The 19,004-nt window shown below is 42.2% G+C and overlaps 1 protein-coding gene and 1 long non-coding RNA gene across 6 annotated transcripts in view; both read right to left on the bottom strand.

Annotated features, from left to right (window-relative positions):
- SNTG1 (syntrophin gamma 1) overlaps positions 1 to 1,362 on the bottom strand; it is a 331,430-nt gene extending 330,068 nt beyond the window's left edge. For all 5 annotated transcript variants that reach the window (XR_010610185.1, XM_065668239.1, XM_065668243.1 and 2 more), the window contains exon 1: positions 990 to 1,362. The gene's annotated coding sequence lies outside the window, so the exon portion shown is untranslated. The remainder of the gene's footprint in view (positions 1 to 989) is intronic.
- Positions 1,363 to 2,296: 934 nt separating this feature from the next.
- LOC136008666 (uncharacterized) overlaps positions 2,297 to 19,004 on the bottom strand; it is a 29,900-nt gene continuing 13,192 nt past the window's right edge. Inside the window, exons 2-3 of the long non-coding RNA XR_010610186.1 lie at positions 7,929 to 8,028; positions 2,297 to 2,779 (exon numbers count right to left, since the gene is read on the bottom strand). This is a non-coding gene — a long non-coding RNA (uncharacterized LOC136008666). The remainder of the gene's footprint in view (positions 2,780 to 7,928; positions 8,029 to 19,004) is intronic.

Genomic DNA, 19,004 nt, shown 5'->3' with positions numbered 1-19,004 from the left:
TAAAAGATTGTAGTTTTCAGGCTCATACAGGAGACACCAAAGAAATCAATAAGAGCAAACTTAATTAAGTGCTGTCTGAAGTTCTGTCTTCTCACACACCTGCCCAGAATTCACATCTCTATCCCCTGTGTTCCAGAGACAGGTGTTTCATAGATATGGCAAGGCAGGCTACCTAGCTTATGTGCTATCAGTGCTGAAAGCTGAACAGGAGAATTCATTCTTTGCACTGTGACAGGTCTGCTCTGAGCTCTCTGAGTTTTTAGCAAGAAGATTACAGCCCCATGGGCCTCCTCCTTTGAAGTGGAGCTCCTCCGAGAGCAGAATTAGTCCCCTGCCTGCAACCTGTGCTCCATATACTGAAATAAATTATAGTCAACTTTTTGTTTCATGGCAATATCAAGTATAGCAATAAATACCCACAGGCTAAAACTAAGCAAACAAACAAGGCTGGACAAACCATAGCCTCGCAGCAACAGCATCTCAAAGGAAATCACCAGGTAGGGCACAAGAAAGTTAAAGGCATAAAAATCAAAAGTATGGGTTCACTAGCGTAATCCTTTCAAATGGGTCGGAAAGGCTAACATTCACCCTGCCTCTCCTGCAAGAAGCACTGATATAAAGCAATTAAGAGACTCCTACAATTCAGTTACATCTCAGCGCAAAGAGAAAGACATTTTATATTAACGCCTATTAGAAGGCATCACCTCTCCCAGCTGCAAGTGGAAGCACTGGGACACGGCGCTTCCTTCCCGGCCACCACCCCGGAGCACCGCACCAGCGAGATGCCCGCGGCAGACTCTGGCGGAGTTGGAGCGGGGCTCCCCGCAATCCCAGCCACCAGCCTTCCGCACCCAAACGCCTGAAAACTGCCATTGGTGCCGCCGACCACGCTGCCTCCAAACCAGGAGCGGGCCAGCGGCAGCCGCATTTAAAAAGTCAGTCGCGACGAAGGTAATGCAGCGAAAGGAGAGAGGCAGAGGAGCACTTACTTGCTTGCGCACCACCGCCGGACGACCTCCTCTCAGCTGGTGAATCGCCGTGCGCTCGTCCTCCTCGGACCGCTCCGCGCTATTTCTCAAATATTTCCACAAGGCGCCGGCACATCGCCGGGCTCAGCCGGAGCGCTCAGCGAGTGCGGCCGCCGCCGCCCCCAGCCCGGTGCCCATAGTGCCACCGCAGCCCCGGCAACTCGCGCCCCTTCCCGACGGTCTCCGGCTAACACGGCATCGCACCCGAGCCGCCGCCGCGCCGAGGGGGAGCGTAGGGCTCCCCGCGCCCTTCCCGGAGACGGAGCGGGGGCGCCGGGCGGGGGAGTGCGGTGAGGCAGCGCCGCCCCTCCGCGGCGGGGAGCGGCCAGGCGAGGCGAGGGGAGGCGAGGCGGCGCGCCGCCGCCACCGCGGCCGCAGCCAGCAGCGGGGATGCCGGCCCCGCCCGGGACCCCCGCCTGCCCCCCGCTCGCTGCTCCCGGGGAGCTCCGTAACGCCGCCCCGCCGCAGCCGCCCCGGGATCCGGTGACGCGCAGCCCTCCCCCAGGCCGGCCCCCGTGGCGGAGCGGGGCGAGCGGTCGGTGAGGCGGGGCGCTGCGCTGCGCTGCGCCCCGCAGGGGGCTGCTGCCGGCGGGCAGTCGGGGTGCGCTCCCGGCCTGGGCGCTGCTGGAGCCGCTGGAGCCGCTGGAGCCGCCGGCCCGCTGGGGGTAGGCGGCGTCCCCCTAGGCCGCAGGGAGTCCGCTTGGCTGCGGAGCCCAGTCCCACGGTCCTGGGGCGCTGCGGCTGTTTGCTCTCTTCGTATCTAAGCGGGAAAGTTGTGTCCGTCCGTCCGTCCCCCCCCCACACCTCCGCCTCAGAGAGCCTCCCTTTACGCTCAACTTCTCCGGCTGCCGGTTCTCCTTGCCGAGACTGGGTGCAGGGACGGCGCACACCGAAGAAATGCTCGGAAGAAATTCGGTGCCGGTTTTACCACTTTGACAGCCTGCGGCTCGGGCGCGAGCTTCTCGCCTTCGAACTCCCCCCCCCCCCCCCCAAGTCCCGTCTCCCTGGGCCGCGGTTCTGCGGCCCCTGCCCCTTACCGGAGCGCGGCGAGCTCCGCTCGTACGGGCTGCGTCGGACAAGGAGGGGGCCCAAATGGGGCAAAAGGGGTGAGGGATGCTCCCATGTGCCTCCCTAAAGCCCCCGCGTATCCTCGCCTAGGAGCGTTCCGCCGGTCATCACCCATCGGGCATCACCCTTTCCGCGGAGCAGCGCGTAACGGTGTAACGTTTCGGTGAGATAAACACGCACACACACAGAGACATATGTATACATATCATATATATATATATATATATAAAATACATTATATATGTGCACAGAGCCGACATGCAGAGGCCGGTGAGGGGCGGCTGCCTCGGGACAGCCAGCTCTCCTCTGGGGTCAGGGGCCGGCAGGCGCCAGCTCGGCTCCGCGCAGACTGCGGGGAAGAAGGTGGTGACCGACTGCCGCGGGAAGAGGGAGAAGGATGGAGCCCGCGGGGAGCCGCCGGCGGGGCCGTTCCCTCGGCGAGGCGCTCCTCCGCTCTGCGTGCGGGCGCAGGGACCCCGCGCTGGGCCGGGAGGCTGGCCGGGCCGCCGCTGTGAGGAGCTGCGGGTGCAGCACGAAACAGGGCTGGTGCCACGGCACGGTGTCGGGTAGAGCCGGCCCGTCGGGGGGCTGCGGTTGGACGGGAGATGGGGGGAGCTGCCGTGGCCTCTGTCGCATCCTCTGGGGCCAGTTTTAGCTCTTGGAAATGTTTTTTTGTAGTCAACCTGCGTGTACCACGGAGGATTAAAATTAAAAGACCCGTAAAAGGAGATTGAGCTTTGCTTTTCCGTGTCTCGTCCGTCAGCCCTTTTCCTCACCACTCGTTTAGTCAGCTTGAAATGAAAAGTAATTTTCATAAGCGTCTTACAGTTAAGGGGCCCTCTTCCACCGAGCTGGTGCAGACGAAAATGTTTCTGTTCCTTATGAATTCCTTTTATAAATACTAACTTCAATAACGTGCAGCAAGCCATTAAAGGGGAAAAGGATTTAAAAGGACAGGTTCATGCAAGCTAAATGCAAAGATAATAGAGTTGCTGTGGAGAGTACAGTGTGGAGTTGATAAATGCATGAGAATATGCAGTGATAGGTTTCATGCCTAATTGAATAGATTTGTACTTCAGTTCTCATCTAGAAATACAGATCCATATTTCTCCCTGTTTCTTAATACTGATTGATGTTAACAGAGCTCTTGATAGCTACAAGCTAACCAAGTTATCTGCCCTATTGTGGTTCTAGCACAAGATTGAATGGTTTGAGCTGACAGTTCTCCTGACACAACTGAAAAAATAAATTATTACAACTTTATAATTTTCAAGTCAGGATCTTTCAAAGTGTTCTTATGTTCATTAGAATGCATGTGTTACTTACAAGTTTTGTTAGCAGTAAGAGAATGCTGAAGATGAACTCTACCAAAAAAAAAGGTGAAAACAGTGCATAATACTTTTAATCATTATCAAACTGATGCCACATGATTTTATGAAGTAAGTGTGACTGCCAGTTCTACACACGATTAGAAGTTTAATTTAGTGTTGTATTTTTGCCTCAAGCAGCACAAACACAAGATTTATACAGAAAACAGATTTCAGGTAAGCTTAGCATGTAGTTAAGAACATGAAGCAACATTTAAAGTCAGAGTGTGTGAGCCAGAATTGTTTTTGTGTAGAATGGCCAATGCTAAATAAGAAATTTTGCATAATTAAGCTGATGGCTTGTTGGCTTCTGTTGTAGGTTCTGCATCTTCAGCAGACTGGCACCACTAAAGTCACCAACAAGGATGGAGTGACAAATGAGGAACACCATTAAAAAATGGAAGAAATTGAGGCTAAGCATGAAGATAAAATAGCATTATTTTAAAAAGATGAGAGTGAAAGGAAGAATGTCACCCAACAAGAGAGCAAGTGACATCCTTTGTAAAACTGTATTGACTACCTATCTGCAAGGGGTCATGTGTATTCTTTTCCCTTGGCAAAATTATTACAGCACTCAGTCTCTTTTCTTCTAGTTGAAGGATAGTTCACTTTGATTGCAGGCAGCAATTCTGACATTTGGCAGCTGAATGCTGGTGCGTGTGTCTGTCACACATAAGCCTCACTGTGAAAGAGCTGGGAAACTAAGAGCAGAGAACTATGGCTTGAAAAGTGCATAGGTGTTGTGGTTTAAGCCCAGCTGGCAACAAGAACCATGCAGCCATTCGCTCACACACACCCCACTTCCTCCCACTGCTCCTAGAGGGATGGGGAGGAAAATCAAAAGAATGTAATTCCCACGGGTTGATATAAGAACAGTCCAGTAACTAAGGTATAACACAAACCACTGCTGCTACCACCAATGCTAATAATGATAAGGGAAATAACAAGGGAAGAGAATACAACCACTCACCAAACGCCGACAGACACCCAGCCCAACATGAGCAATGAACTAGCCCTTCTGGGTAACTGCCTCCAGTTTATATAGTGGGCATGACGTGCTGTGGTATGGAATACCTCTTTGGTTAGTTTGGGTCAAGTGTCCTGTCTCTGCTTCCTCCTCCCCGGCAGAGCATGAGGCTCAGAAAGTCCTTGGTCAGACTAAACATTACTGAGCAGCAATGAAAAACATCGGTGTTATCAGCGCTGTTTCCAGGCTGAAAGTCAAAACCACAGCACTGCACCAGCTACTAAGAAGCAGAAAAATGACTGCTACTGCTGAACCCAGGACAACAGGAAAGAAACCACTACTAGTAGTGAACAAGATGGATATATGAGAAAGTTATTGCAAATGCTTTGGGGAGTAGAGGGAAGAACCTTTTTGTCCAACATTACCGCAACAGTGGGTTCTCCATTCATGTCACAGGTCCTGACACTTCATCATGGCTCTCCACTGTTACCTATTCTTTCCTTGATGGGACTTTATCAGTTCTAAGCCATCAACAACATGAAACACACTTCAATCTGCAAATGAAGGCAATATATACTCCTATTTTACATATAAAAATCGGTACCTGAAACCAGGCATGGTTGATGTTCATTTACAAGCATTCTTTTTTTTTAATTACAAAGTGCCTTTAATAGATCTCTAGATGTGCTTTTAATTCCTACAAAGTACTGGGTCTTGTTTATTCACATAAAAATGCTCAATAAAGAGACATTATCAGTCAGTAAGAAGATCTTTTTAAGAAGACTATCAAGCAAATTGAAGTGAAACATATAGCACTGATGGATGTTTCATTGACTCTATGAGAATAGAATTAATCTCTTCTTAATATCCACTCTTGGAAAAGGTAGCAATTAGAATAGCAAATGTAACTCATTCAAGGTCAGGTGTCACATGCTTTATAATAAGTAGGTCACAGGGTCATCTGTCAGCACCTTGGTATTCCCTATACTGAGTTAGAAATGCAGAGCTCATTCCCAGGTTTTGATGAATTTGCATTGTTTTTAGTTTCCATTCACAGACTGGTAATAATCCATACAACCAAGTCCAGAAAAGTCTATGAACATATTCCTCCATGTTTCCCCGCAGCTAGTCTAAACTAAACCAAACCAAAACAAACAAAAGCAAGCAAGCGAGCAAGCAAACAAACAAAAAGCGCACACACAAAAAAAGCCCCAGCCTACAAACAAGCAAACAGAAAACACCCCTTTGATTTTCCAGTACCTGACATACTTACATATAACAGTGTGTCATTTGTCACCATGGCTTGTAGTCTGAAAATCTGACTGGGGAAATGATGGCGACAAAAATAGTCTTTTACAGTCTGTGGGTGGCCAAAAAGGCTGCAGCTATATTCCATAATATTCCTTGGTGCCATGATTTATTTCTCAAGAGCTCTTGTCAATCCATTTAAAACTCACATGCACATAGACTCAAAGATAGACATGGCAGTTTGTTCAGACTGGAGCCAAATATGCTTATACATTAAGATCCCCCTTTTCACATGTAAACAGGAGATTAGCAATTCTGTAAATTCTATGTGAATTTTACTTTGAAATCCTGAGCTTTTCAAATCATCTCAAAGCTTGGAGAATTTAAACCCACATACATTGAAGCCAAACAGCAGAGAATCTCAAAGGCAAACTGTGAAGTTCATAGTCTTACATTCATTCCTTAATGACAAATTTTACACTCAGCTTGTATGCCATGTTCAGTGCTGTTATTATTTATGTGAGTCTATAATTGGCTTGCATGTCATTAATGGGTATTTTTAACCTAAAGGAGAGTTTGGATAAAATTGTAACAAAGGTTTTTAACTAGTTTCAGGGAAATTATCTATGTTATCTGCCTTAGTAATTAATTTATTAAAATCAAGTAAAAAATCATATGCAATAAATAGTAGGATCTAAGAAAATGATAAACTACTTTTTTCTGTATTGTCTACAGTAACAAAATTTTTCTTTGCATTATCACAATTATCCTATTTTTTCACCAAAAGATGAAAAAATTACCCTCTGTGCATTTAGAAATCAATTTTACACATTGTAAACTTCAAAACTTCTGTAAACTTCTGTTTTTTTTGGGGGAGCCGAATAAGTATTATTTGAGTATAACTAAGTATTATTTGAGAATAACTAATTTACACTCTGTAGCAGCTATAAGTTGCCATAAGAAAACTATAAAGATGAAAGATTATAAAGAATGTGAAAGAATTTATTTCTGTTATCTTCACAGGTAGTGAAAAGATGACACAGTGGAATTCAAATATGGGATGTAATATGCAAATTATTTAATTGATGAAAGCATTTTGAAATTTTGAACTATATGTGGATATAGCCATAGTTCATAAAATGATTGCCATGTTCCTGGCATTAAAGAGCATTAATATATACTTGAAACAGTTTTTGTGGGTGGAATAAAAATCACAGTTTTGCCCCAGAGTTGAAACAACTCTGCAAAGAGGTATTAAGGCTTATGTACAAAACTATGCTTGTTACAGATAATCCCTGACAGATGGGTATTAGGACATGATCTACCCGGCATCTTCAGCCTGGCCCAAGTGTCTGCCTGTGGGAGGATGAAGGGAGCAATGACTATTTAATCAGCAAATGCTTTCAGATGCTCAATATTTTTTCACACTCGTAGCTCCCAGACAGGGCCAGGGGTTAAAAATGAGCTGCTTTTGTGGCTGCCAAGGAAATCGGTGGGTGGTTCTGCCTAAAGAGGAATGAGGCAAGCCTTGCCGCCTGAAGCCACTACAGCATCCCCCCAATCCTTCACTAGAAAGGGCAGCTGCTTTAGTTTGGATTTCCCTCCTCAGTTCCACAACAGCAGCATGGTGCTCTGTGAATGAATTCAGCTTTTGCTGGAAATGCCAGGAATGGCTGCTTCACTGTAGAGAAAGAGGGTGCAGGTGCCTCTTGGTGTGAGGAACATCACAGGTGTATGTATGCTCTGTGATGCACATGAAAAAGAAAGAACCAGGCCTAGTTTGACAGTCTTCTAAAATCTAGATAGTTTTCTGCTACAGTGCACTAGGTTTGCGTGCATGACCTACCCCTATTCTACAGAAAACCTTCTGGGCTTCGAGCTAATCACCACTTGCTGATGTTTCTTGAGAAGCTGATCCCAGCCTACAGTTGTGCAACTCACTTCATTTCTGCATTAATGAGCCAAAAGCGCCAGATTTTTAATAATCATCATTGCTCTTCCATCATATAGATAGTCTCAAAGTTTTGGACCTTCCCCCCAACTCTCCTAGCCATGGATGCTGTGAAATGATTTCCAACACCACTGCATGCTTCTCCAGCCACACTTCGGTGACATCTTCTGAACATGACCATGGTTCTTACTCATAGCCCTTTCTTCTCAGCACAGCCTGTCCCTGCCTTTAGATCATCTTGGTTTGCTGTCTGTCCAAAAAGTCATTGTTTGCCCCAGGGTTTTTTTGCCATGACTTACCAGGATGCGCATCTTCCTGGGTGGTGTCAGGCTGCTGCGAGGCTCAATGTCTTCTTGGGGACTAGGATGCTATAGTGACAAAGTCAGGTCCAAGGTAAAGCTGGGAAGACAAACCACAGATGGGGGTCCAATTCAGCGAAGTCCATGGCCAGACACAGGTGTGGTTATGAGAGAACTGCAGGTAGGTAAGCCTTCAATGTGTGCATGTGTCCTACAGCAGGGACTGATGGCTCCAGGTGGAGCTGAAACATGGTCCTGGTCCCATGGGCAAGGGTGGGGGCCCATGGGGGGCTGGATGAAGGCACTTCTAAGTGCCCTCAGGGCTTGCAGTTGATGAAAATAGAAAATACACTTCACCAGTAACTGCAGTGAAGCAGGACCTGCCACTTTTCTCAAGTAAACCTATTGCAGGACATTCCTACTGCAAAGACTTTCTGTGCTATATATGCATGTACCAAATTATTACTCATTACAAAAACATGAAGGTAATGAGCTGAAGCTCCAGCTCTGATACAGCATTTCCCAAGAGCTGTTGATTCCAGGGCAAAGTAAGCCCTCGTGCAATTCCAGCACTGTTTTGCTCACAGATATAAAAAATCACCCACAGCATCTCATTCAGAAATCATGAAATGGGTATTTTTTTAATTAGTATAAGAAACTCTTGTACAAAACATTTCTTATTTTTGTCTAAGGACATGGTACCTTTGAAGTGTTCCTTGTAAGACATAATTGGCAGCATTGAAACCTAAGAATGAATTTTGACTATCCACCTCTAGTTGTCTTTTCCAGGAATAATCTTCCAAGTATTATCTCTCTATAAATATAGACCACCGAAATAATTTTTTACAGAACTAAAATATAGGATGAAATAAATCTGGTGGGTTTTTTTTTTTCCAAGTCATAGATGAGACCTACTAAAACTAAGAATAACATCTGCATCATCTTGGTCCCGTACCAGTGCTCTGGTCTTGCTGCCTGCATTATCCTCCTACTTCCTAGAGGGAGCTCCACTACCCCAGGCATCTGTAGGAAAGTTTTACCCTGCTTACAAACAGGAAAGAAACAAAATGGATGTTTTCTATATAAACTTAACCAATCATTTTAGCAATTCCTTAATATTTGTTTCCCTGGGGGAAAAATGTTGCAAGAAAAGTGTTGCAGGGTTATAGCCTTAAAATCTTGGTGCAGTATTTCATATTCCCTTTTCTCTAGAAATAACATGTATCCTATTTTCTGCCATGGGTGACTGGGAAGATGAGTTCAGATGATTAGCTTCCTTTTGAATTTCAATTGGCTGACTTGCAGATTTTCCTGGTTTGTGCCCACTAGCTATTCATTATATCATAAAGATACTTTTCTTTCTTTTGCTACAAATATTTGTGTAAAAACAATTCATTTATTCTCCTCTGTACATATTTAATTATTTTAGTAGACTTTGTGTTATCATAATTAAAGGTTGACTGAGAAAAAAAAATGAAGCATTATTTACATAAAGCAAATTAATTTATTTATTGTTTTCAGGAGAGTAAATTGACTCAAGTGTATTCTGATTCTATTTCTCCCTTAGTAGTACCTCTCAAAATTATCTGATATGATCTGCAGATGTGATGAAAATAACCATAATTTAATATGTGCGCAAGTATTAATTGCAGCTTGTTCATGATGAAAACGAACTGCTTGTCCCTATGCAATAGTTGGACACTGTAGTTTTTATAGGTTAATTAGCTGTCAACTTGGGTCTTAGCTTAAAAGAAAAGGTAAACATGCATCTCAAAGCAACCATATTTTTCGCTGCAGATGTTACTGGGAGACTAAGTGTAAATGAGTCACAGATCTATCACAAACTTATTAAAGCCTTAGCAAAACCCATCACCTGTAGAGTTGCGTGGCTATGAAATTACTATGAATTCCTGGCATTTTTTCCAACTGGTACTAAATAGTGAGTTAGTTTTTATGTCAATATTATTATGAATGCTTTAAAAAAATGTTAACTCTGTACTTCAGTTAATTTTATAAAGAAAATATTGAGTTAACATTTGAGGTTGAGTGAACATTTTTTTTCCATTGTTGATTAATAGCTCTTAAAAGAAACAAAATACTACAAGATTTGCATAAAGCTTGATAAAAGGGTAGCAGAGTTTGAAACATATTAAATACATGCATTTTAGAAATTAAATCATTGTAAAAATTATTGATAATATCAGACCAGAAATGGGGAGAAAGTTCATTTTTATTTGGTAGGAAATGCTGTGTTGTTGATACCTCAAAATCTTTCCAGAGAAATAAAAATTTGGAAAAAGCTCCTTTCACATCTGTGGAAACTTTTATAATGTTTTCTTCTTTTATTTAGCATAGTAAAATCAGAAGTAATTCAAAACCAGTGGAAAAAAAAGAAGTATTTCCTTTCTGATAATCAGTTTGATACTTCAAAACACAGTTCTGTCAAGCTGACTTGTTGCCAGACAGAAATTCTATGTACCAGCCTATGTACTGCTCATTCAAGCTGTTTTGACTGATTGGCATCTGAATCCAAGCTAGTATTGATGGGTGCTGATATATATCGAAGCTTCCCTGTGCCCTTGTGTCAAACTGAAGGCTGTAGCAATCACGTGCCGCAGCTCGTGATATACAGCTGCCTATAGATAAATCATTTACTTTCAACACCTGCGCTGGCTACTTCCTAGAGTTTTTACATTAGCATGCTGGCCAAGAGAAAAAGACTATTAACCTGAAGCCTTCTTGTGGAGAAAGAGACACAGTCTGACATGCTGAAACGCTGAGGGGAAAAAAAAATGTCAAAGCTGAAATATGGCGGTTCTTGTTATACAGCTTCTTTCCTAAAAAGAGAGAGGTTCAAGGAACTGCCACGTATATAACGTATTCTTTGTCTTCTTCCTGGTACATCAGGCAGACGGGTCTGGCTGGCTTTTATGGTTCTCTTGTCTAAAATACAGATTTTGCTTGTGGTTTCCTGTGGTCGCAGAATGGTTTAATGCTCCAGGATCACAGAGAAGAATCACTTAGGAGATACTCCGGTCTCTTGTGATTAAGTACTTTATTAAAACTACAACTTTGACTTGAAGATCCTCTGGAAAGACTCTGAAGACTGACATTTGGAGCTAAAAAGGATCTTAGAAAACCTTTTGCATCTGTCTGGCATACTTAGATTTATTCCCATCAATCCTCCTGAACTTGATACTCTAGTCTGGGCAATAATCCAAGATCTTTCATGAAGCTGTGTTCCCCCAAGCCTGCTTAATAACACTAGTTCTTAGATAATGGGGCTTAAAGTCTCAAGACACACTGAGAGCTTTCAACCCTGGGTTCTTCCTGCGTTACAGGATTCACTAAGCTGCATACTGCTCAGGTAGTAACAGCTCAGATGCTGTCTTCACTCTGATTTCTTTTGATATTGTAGTCAGTGAATCTCTCATGTCCACTCTTGCTGAATAATAATGGTAATATTTTTAATAGCAGGTGGTGAGGGTCATGAGGAAATGGGTGCATGCATGCCTGTACATAGTATGAATACCTGAAAATCAGTTAGGGCTCTACTTTTCTGAATAGAGAAAAATATTGTAGTTGTAAAGAAACTGTGAAATACTGAATGCTAAATTTTTAGAGTTATTCTCACTAGGTGTATTTAATACACATGAGAATAATAAAACCATTACTTAACAGAATGTACACAATATAAGGCATATTAGACACCTGAACAAAAGATTTTGTGTTTCAATGATCAAAGCACCCGCATCATTTTACATAATCATGGATTGTAAATCTATGCACAAAAGTTATTTAAAAAAATCAAAATGCTACATAGAACAAACCCAATTGGAAATGCTGAGAATATGTGGAGTTGTGATAAAAAAAGTTGTCTAAGAAAAAAAGCAAAAAGAGACTAAATTAGTCTGATGGCTCTTACAGGCATTTTCTTTGCTAATGGCAATCCTACCCACAGGCTCTGGTAGGCAGCCCCCAGCAAGGGTGAAGAATTATACACCCAGAAGGGTGCATAAGCTCAGGATTAAGATTTCTTTAATTTAAGATTTAGCAAAATCTGAACAGAAATGAGGCAAAATTGCTCATTCTTTTGAAAAATCCAGTTATAAGGTTTTTAACTGTTTCTAGCAACTTGTTTAGTCCATAAGGGTGTGTCAAAGATGAGAATTTATTCTTTCAGATTATGAAGATTCATTTTGGACTATCTCTCAACATTATTACTGTGTAGTTCATAAATCAATCCCACCAAGTCCACCAAAGAAAAACCTTGTTTATCCAGGTCAGTGCTATGAAAGACTTTTTGTCAGTAGGAAATTTTACAGAAAAGTCAATTATTTGGTTTATTAGAGAGTTCTCTTTAGTAAAAGCAGTACTAAAAGAAACAATACTTGATGTGGTTGTACTGTAACAGCACTTTACACTTTACTGTCTTGGTAAAGTAAAGGAACTCTGTTCCTAACTATGTATGGATTACAATGTAGAAATTGCTGCATTAATATTTTTTTTCACATGCCGAAAATTAAGAAGGAAGCCATATTTGTCCCTGTCACTTTGATTTGAAGACTGCTAGAATCAATGGAAGTTTTTTTCCATGTACACATAATTTCCTGATGGTTTGCATGAGAGAAATATTAGTTTACTGATCTATTTCATTTGGGAATAAAGAACTTGGTCACATGTTATCAGGAAGAGGAGATTAACATGGAACCCTTAATTCTCATACCATTTCTCTGATTATCAAGCAACAGACTTCTTCCTGTTTCAAAAAGATCACATTTTATAGTGAAAATGAGCATTTCAAAAGAATTTCAATTAGCAAAAATGCCCACTTGTTCTGAAGTGGGTGAAAGCAAATCCCCAAATCTCAGAACTTGCTGTGAAACGGAATTGTTGTCAGTCCTGCTATTACTCACACAGGGTTTTGCATCAGACCCATTATCCCTTTAATCTCTTTACGTCTCTCCCATGAGCAGTGGACAAAAATGAAAATGGAAAGCCCTGTGCATCAGTGACCTATATCAGACTACTGACTTAGTAGCTAGAATGGTAAAATATTACTGCTTAAGTTCTCCTTCTACCAACAAACTGTGCTATATTCTATCAGTACAAAACAGGAAAAGAGAACACAAAAGGAAAACAAGTAGCAGGGGGAGTGAAGGAAATAATATGTGAATATGTTTTCTTATAGAAACATAGATAGTGTCAGGCACTGTAATTTCCTGGCCTAGCTCATTGACTTCTGTGTGGGAAACACTGATAAGTTTCAGTGGTGGGATTATGGACAGATGTCTAGCATGTTGTAACACTTTTAATTCTTAAGGATCTGGAAAATATTTGTATGTCTTAGCTATACACACCTACACAAACTGAGTTGCCTGTGGTAGTGAATATGACTGTTGCACTACCTGTTCATTTTTGGTATGAAACACAATCGCTGCAGCAATTCCTTAAACTTAGAAGGTGAGGTACTCCCAGACCACACACTGGAAAATATAGTTAAGCACCGATTTCTTGTTAATGATAATCATTGTGCATTTAGTAACTTGATATTTGACAGACTCAGAGAAGGGAATGCAAATACCTGTAGCAAGAAACAGGAAAATTGCTACTAGCATTGTGGTAATAACACTCACAACTGCCACAACTGCCTTGTTATTCAATTTCAAAACCTGTAAGACAGTCATAGTGTCGGTATTCATGGAATCATAGAATAGATAGGGTTGGAAAGGACCTCAAGATCATCTAGTTCCAACCCCCCTGCCATGGGCAGGGACACCTCACACTAAACCATCCCACACAAGGCTTTGTCCAACCTTGCTTTGAACGCTGCCAGGGATGGAGCACTCACAGCTTCCCTGGGCAACCCATTCCAGTGCCTCGCCACCCTTACAGTAAATAACTTCTTCCTTATATCCAATCTAAACTTCCCCTGTTTAAGTTCTAACGCATTAACACTTGTCTTGTCACTGCAATCCCTAGCAAAGAGCTCCTCCCCAGTATCCTTATAAACCCCCTTCAGATACTGGAAGGCTGCTATGAGGTCTCCACACAGCCTTCTCTTCCCCAGGCTGAACAGCCCCAACTTCCTCAGCCTGTCTTCATACAGGAGGTGCTCCAGTCCCCTGATCATCCTCGTGGCCCTCCTCTGGACTAGTGTACCAGAGGATCACCTCCTTCGACCTGCTGGTCACGATCCTTTTGATGCAGCCCAGGATACTGTTGGCTTTCTGGGCTGTGAGCGCACACTGAAGCTGCCTCATGTTCATTTTCTCATTGACCAGCACCCCCAAGTCCTTCTCTGCAGGGCTGCTCTGAATCTCTTCTCTGCCCAACCTGTAGCTGTGCCTGGGATTGCTCCGACCCAAGTGTAGGACCTTGCACTTGTCATGATTAAACTTCGTAAGGCTGGCATCAGCCCACCTCACAAGTGTGTCAAGGTCCCTCTGCATGGCATCCCTTCCCTCCAGCATATCAACCAATCCACACAGCTTGGTGTCATCAGCAAACTTGCTGAGGGCGCACTCAATCCCACTGTCTATGTCAGGGACAAAGATGTTGAAGAAGACCGGTCCCAACACCGATCCCTGAGGGACACGACTCGTCACTGGTCTCCAGCCAGACATTGAGCCATTGACCACAACTCTTTGTGTGCGGCCATTCAGCCAGTTCTTTATCCACTGAGTGGTTCACCTATCAAATTGATGTCTTTCCTATTTAGAGACAAGGATGTCATGTGGGACAGTGTCAAAGGCTTTGCACAAGTCCAGGTAGACGACATCAACTGCTCTACCACATCCATCAGTTCCGTTGCCCCACCATAGAAGGCCACCAAATTGGTCAGGCAGGATTTCCCCTTAGTGAAGCCATGCTGGCTGTCACCAAGCACCTTCTTGTTTTTCGTGTGCCTTAGCTTGCCTTCCTGGAGAATGTGCTCCAAGATTTTGCCAGGCACAGAGGTGAGACTGACTGGTCTGTAGTTCCCTGGGTCATCCATTTTCCCCTTCTTGAAAATGGGGGTTATATTTCCCTTTTTCCAGTCATCGGGAATCACAGAATCACAGAATCCCAAGGGTTGGAAGGGACCTAAAAAGATCATCTAGTCCAACCGGAACTTCACCTGACTGCCATGATTTTTCAAATATGATGGCCAGTGGCTTAGCAACTTCATTTTCCAGCTCCTTCAGGACCCGCAGATGGATTTCATCAGGTCCCATGGACTTGTGTACATTCAGGTTCTTAAGATGGTCTCGAACCAGATCCTCTCCTACAGTGGGCCCAAGGTCTTCATTCTCACAGTCCCTGCGTCTGCCTTCCAAGACTTGGGTGGTATGGTCAGAGCCTTTGCCAATGAAGACCATGGCAAAGAAGTCATTCAGAACCTAAGAAGTCATTCAGAATCTATTCATCTTTAGATAAAAGATATGTAGAATAGTCTAGAATTATATTTTCATGTTCTGTTCATAAGAATCTCACCTCTTTATTTAATTGCTTCAAAATATTAACAAAATTACAGTTGTCCCACTGTTTTTCCTAAAACAGTAATCTTAATTCAGATGTCTTCAGTAATATCTGTTGTCCAACAAATGGGAAAATTGCCAACATGTTACAAGTCTTTTTGGAAAGAACTTGAATATGATTGAAACCTCTCTGTAGATAAGGATTTTGTATATTAGGAAGTACAAAGAGATAATGAAACAAATAATTCAGTATCTGTAGATGCAGTAGGAGCAATAAGTGAATAATATCATCAGGAGAAAAATGTGTGCCTTTTTTATGCATTTTGCTCGCAGCTTTAAACAATATATACCTGCTATAAGAAAACATTCTTCTTCTAATGAGTAGTATTGATCTCTATCATAAAATCCAGCCAAGACGCACACACACACATAAATACATAGAGAGATAACTATACACACAGCTGCAGCTCTACACATAATGTTCATGCGCATAGATGAAAAAAAAAAAAGCATTATTATGTATTAACACTGCACATGTATAAAACCTTTTTGATCCTTGAAAAAAAATATTCCATGTACTATTATGAGATGTCTGAATTATCCTGAAGTTCTATTGTCAGAAAATGAGATAAACCACCTCTTGACTCTTGCTTTTACTGCCTTCTGTTTTAACCTTGTAAAATGGATGTTGCATTTACAGGGCTTTACTGTTTCTATTTCTTAAAGAAAGAAAAATGTCTCTGCAGCACTGCTGTCAGAGTGTTGGAGCAAGTGCACTTAGGCTATGTCTAGACAGCACAGCAGATAAGCATCCTGGCATGCCAGGGGTCCCAGTCCTTCAACACCCTAATCACAGATGCGTGATGCTGCTCCTCCTGGTCTAATCACCCAGTTTCTTACCCATGGAGATGAGGACTAGGGGAGGGAAAGAAGGAAAATAAGGTGATGGTGCACTTCTGGGTCTGGCTCTGATGTTCTTTGGGATCCTGCAGTGCAAACATAGTCTTGGAGACTCTCCTAATGCCCACTGAAGTCAGTGGGAATTTTTCAGCTAACACCTGCCTCAAGTTCTCCGTATGACAGTAGAGATTATCGAAAGAACACTCACAGTGTTTAACTGAGAAAAAATATACTTATTCCAAACCACAAGTACTCAAATTGCCTTAGGCTCTGAGAATCGTCAGACTGATTTAAAACCAAGATCTGTATTTGTTATGTCATATATATGAAATTTTGTATTATTTCCATAAGTTTTTTGATTTTGACCATTTACAACCAGCTAAAGCTTGGACTTGGAAAAATCAACCAGGCAGAAACTTGAAATGCAGAAGTAATACACATACACTACATTTCAATTTCACCAGATTACAAATTTCAACTGGTTTTCTCACTAGCAGTACTTCAGTTTTTATACAGCCAACAGAGTGGGTGGTAAACTCATTCCTGAATGACAATTAGTAAATTTCAAATCCCAGTGGTGCCCAGAAGAGTCTGTAATATTGCTTAATGTGCTAAAAATAATTGATTTTCAGAGTTTCCGCAGCCCAGTAACATACATACGATGTATTTAAAACTTGAAAGTCAAAATGCCTCCCAACTGTTGCAATATTTTTTCTAGATTTTAGCCGTGTCTTTACAAACAGTATTCAATATCTTTTTTGACCTGATGTGCATGGGTCTTAAGCTACACACTACCTCCTCATTGCATCCTTGTTAAATAATCAGTCAAAAAATGTAAATGTTAAATCTGGAAGAGATTTTTTTCTCAGTTTACTGGTTACGCAAAAAACACAACTGCTGTGACCATTCATGTTCAGTAATAATAGCAAGTAAAAAGAAATAACAATCTTCTGTTTCAGGACAGGTCTCTGAACAATTCTGAATGCAACAACATTAACGAGAGAGCACAATCTGATTGATTAAAACTTCTCCAGTGACATAAAGCAGCTTGGCTAAGCGTGGTTTATGACTTTATTAATGCAATTTACGCACTATTTCAATTTCAAATGTACTATTTTAATTTCGAGGAAACCTTTTGTAGTAAGTAGCATTCCCTGAGTAGTTACCCATAAGGCTGCTTACAGAAGGCTGCCTAAATTACAAGAGAATAGTCTGCATCTCAGTGCACAGAAATACTCCTCTTATTAGTACAACCAATTGAACCTGAGGTACTGTATGACAGCTGTGGAAATTGTTAATGATTAGAATCCAGTAAATGACTTGTGTCTTGATTCTGATCCCTCTACAGTCATACTCAGCTTGAGAGTACTTCAGATTAAAGGTAAACGGAGAAGAATACAGTTTGATTTGAACCCATTGCCTCTGGGAAAATGTTGGTGAAAGTAAGAAGATGAATAGTATTTCTTCCTTGGGGACTTGTCAATAGTTGTGTTACAGCCAACAGTAGAACTGTCAGATAAATGAATCATTAAGAATTCAACTTCAAGGCAGGAAGCTTTTTCACAGATGATGAATAACCAGTGCATGCCCGAAGAGAAATAGATAGCATTAGTCAGAAGTGGCTATAAGCTTATTTGCACAAGGACAGAAGAAATCAGAAGGTACCAGCTACCACGTGGAGTGAGGTTGACAGGAAAATATAATTGTCTTTGGTGTGAAAAGATACGCCTTCCAATAGGATCTTCCTCCTTCGGATTTTTATGAAGACCTACCAAGAACTGAATTTTAAATACACTCCATTTCTGAGCCATGGCTGTTTACATGATTAAGGTAATGATAAACCCCAAGATTTGTAGGATTTGGAAGTACAATAGCTGCTTTGCTTCTAGTAAAAATGGCAAACTGCCATCAGGCTGAGTCTTGTTTAAGGTACATAATGGTTCAATTTCAAAGCGGAATATAATTATCTCACAGTTACTTACTAGAATTTCTGGCATGAAATAAACCCAGAAAAACAAATGCAAAGTTGGATTAAATATGCATAAGTACCTACAATGTGAAAACCCATTCCTTGCAGCAATCCATCTTGCCAACAACTTTTTAAATTTTTGCATATACATCATAACAGAGGTTGATATAGCAAGACAAGTAAGAACTTAAATACCTAGGGAGGAGAAGAAAACCCAAACAAAATCATCCAATGAAAATTGTAGGAGATAACATTTTTTCTCAAATGTGAGAAGGTTAGGTGAGCAATAATTACTTGACAGTAAAAGCCAGATTACTTTAACTGAAGTTGCATTTCACATACCTAACTGAAAGCAAAACATCTCAGCAGTAGACTGTGTTAACAATTTTCTCCATTACTTCAGGAAGGGTAACTCACTGTTTTCTATGCAATATTTGAATCTCTGTTTTCCCAGTTGTAATGGGAACTATATGGGTTGCCCAGGGAGGTTGTGAATGCTCCATCCCTGACGGTGTTCAAGGCCAGGTTGCACAAAACCTTGGGTGGCATGGTTTAGTGGGAGGTGTCACTGCCCATGGCAGGGGGTTGGAACTAGATGATCTTAAGGTCCTTTCCAACCCTAACTATTCTATGATTCTATAAAAGACCTTACTATTCACCAGACCATAGAAGTCCACCTCCCATTTCTTTGCCCTGGGCTCAGACTAAGAAGGGAACACAAATAAACATGCTATTAAACATATCAAT

This window comes from Lathamus discolor, chromosome 2 (genome assembly GCF_037157495.1).
Source record: "Lathamus discolor isolate bLatDis1 chromosome 2, bLatDis1.hap1, whole genome shotgun sequence".
NCBI classification, from domain to species: Eukaryota; Metazoa; Chordata; class Aves; order Psittaciformes; family Psittacidae; genus Lathamus; species Lathamus discolor.
This window is presented reverse-complemented; position numbering and strand designations above follow the sequence as displayed.